Source organism: Acomys russatus, chromosome 12 (assembly GCF_903995435.1).
Source record: "Acomys russatus chromosome 12, mAcoRus1.1, whole genome shotgun sequence".
NCBI classification, from domain to species: Eukaryota; Metazoa; Chordata; class Mammalia; order Rodentia; family Muridae; genus Acomys; species Acomys russatus.
In genome coordinates, this window is record NC_067148.1 from 23,347,282 (window position 1) to 23,349,249 (window position 1,968).

General features: G+C 45.6%; 1 pseudogene; it reads left to right on the forward strand.

Moving 5' to 3' along the window:
• The first annotated feature begins 1,638 nt into the window (after nucleotides 1–1,638).
• LOC127196766 (uncharacterized) lies at nucleotides 1,639–1,738 on the forward strand (annotated as a pseudogene).
• Nucleotides 1,739–1,968: the final 230 nt, after the last annotated feature.

Genomic DNA, 1,968 nt, shown 5'->3' on the forward strand with positions numbered 1-1,968 from the left:
AACCACACCTAAAGAGCGCTTCTGTCTCAGTCCAGCACAGCAGTGAGTCACCAGGTCTGACCCCAGCGGCACCTGTTATCTGCGGTTCCTTAGTCACATGCCCTATTCTAGGTGAGAGCAACAGGGCACCCACAAGTCAGGACAGGCTCCTTTCCGATTCTGTTTGAAGAGTGTTTGTGTGAGAGTCTGTGGGGCCCCCAGCTGGCCCCAGCCCTGCCTTCTCCATTGTGCCTTTGATGAGGTGTAGGTGACACATTTGGAGAAGAATTCCTGCTCTTCTGCCTTGACAGCCCCAAGTCTCTCAGGCAGGAATGCAAATGCGCCCTTCATTCTGGGCAGGGCTCTGTGAGAGAAAGGCATTTACTTGTCAAAAAAAAAAAGCTGCTTAGAGGCAGACACTTGTGCCCTGTGCAGAAGTCTCAGGAATTTTGCTCAGTGAACCTGAGTAAATCAGAACATATATACATCCATTTACCTCTTTTAAAAAGAATCTCAGTTCCAAAAGGGCAAGGTCCCATGATGAGATATCAAGTGGAAAGGACAGCTTTGGGTGACCGTATTCCTACAATACCAATGGTTGCAAGGTGAGAACAAGAGGATCATTCATTCAAGGTCATCCTCAGCTATCATGTGAGCTTTGAACTATGTAAGACTTTGTCTGAAAAACAAAAATGTAAATATACACTGTTAGCATGTAAACAGCTTCACAAGCCTGCCTCCAGGCCGCCTAGCAACCTATGATGTCATCACAGGGCACCCACCACCAGGTGTGTTCCCCTGTCCAGAATATAAAAGGGCAAACCCACTCTTCTCTCTCTCTCTTTTTACCCCCACCTCCCTTCTCTTTCTGCCTGTCTCTCTGTCTCACCCCATGGGGCGCCCCTCCCCCTCTTCCTTCTCTCCCATGCTTCTACACTAAATCTTATATCATACACATTGTGTTGTGCATATTTCATATTTAACATACACAATTTTTTGTTTGTTTGTTTTTTGTTTTCCTTTTTTTTTTAGGGGGGGGGTTTCGAGACAGGATTTCTCTGTGTAACAGTCATGGCTTTCCTGGACTCACTTTTGTAGACCAGGCTGGCCTCGAACTCACAGAGATCCATCTGCCTCTGCCTCCCAAGTGCTGGGATTAAAGGCATGCACCACCACCACCCAGCTTGTTTTTTGTTGTTGTTGTTGTTGTTGTTGTTGTTGTTGTTGTTTGAGACAGGGTTTCTCTGTGTAACCTTGGCTGTCCTGGACTCTCTTTGTAGACCAGGCTGGCCTCGAACTCACAGTGATCCGCCTGCCTCTGCCTCCCGAGTGCTGGCATTAAAGGCGTGCACCATCACTGGCCAGCTTAACACACACACTTCTTGAAACACTTTGTGTTTGAGGATTTTGTAGCTGTCACAGTGAAGGACTATTCCTCTTTAAACTGATCTAGGAATATCATTTGAAAGTAAGTTCATATCAAAGATGTGAACATCAAAATGTAGCATGGAAAACCAAAACATAATAGTTGCCAGACCCTCGTTACTACTCTGTGAAGTCGGAATTGTGGCTCCCACAAGGGGCTCACACAGAGCTGTCAAAGAAGCATAGACATCAGTCTCAGCCATAAAAAAAAAAAAAAAAAATATTCAAAGATGTGTTCGCTTTGGCAGCCCATAGAAATTGGAACAACGCAGAGAAGAGTAGCATAGCCCTGAACAAGGAGGACACACAAATTTATGGAACATTTTATATCATTTAAGGAAGCAGCAGTTAAATAAAAGCCATGCAAAGATGACAGTGACGTTGTTTGTTTCGAGGCAAAGGCACATCTAACCCAGGCTAGTCTTAAACTTGCTATGAAGCCCATGCTGGCTTTGAACTGATACTCTCATCTCCATAGTTGCAGTCCTGGGATTACAGGTTTGTGTTACCATGTCTCCTGGTTCTCTCCCACAAGCCCTCTCTCCCTCTTCCTATGGGATTAGC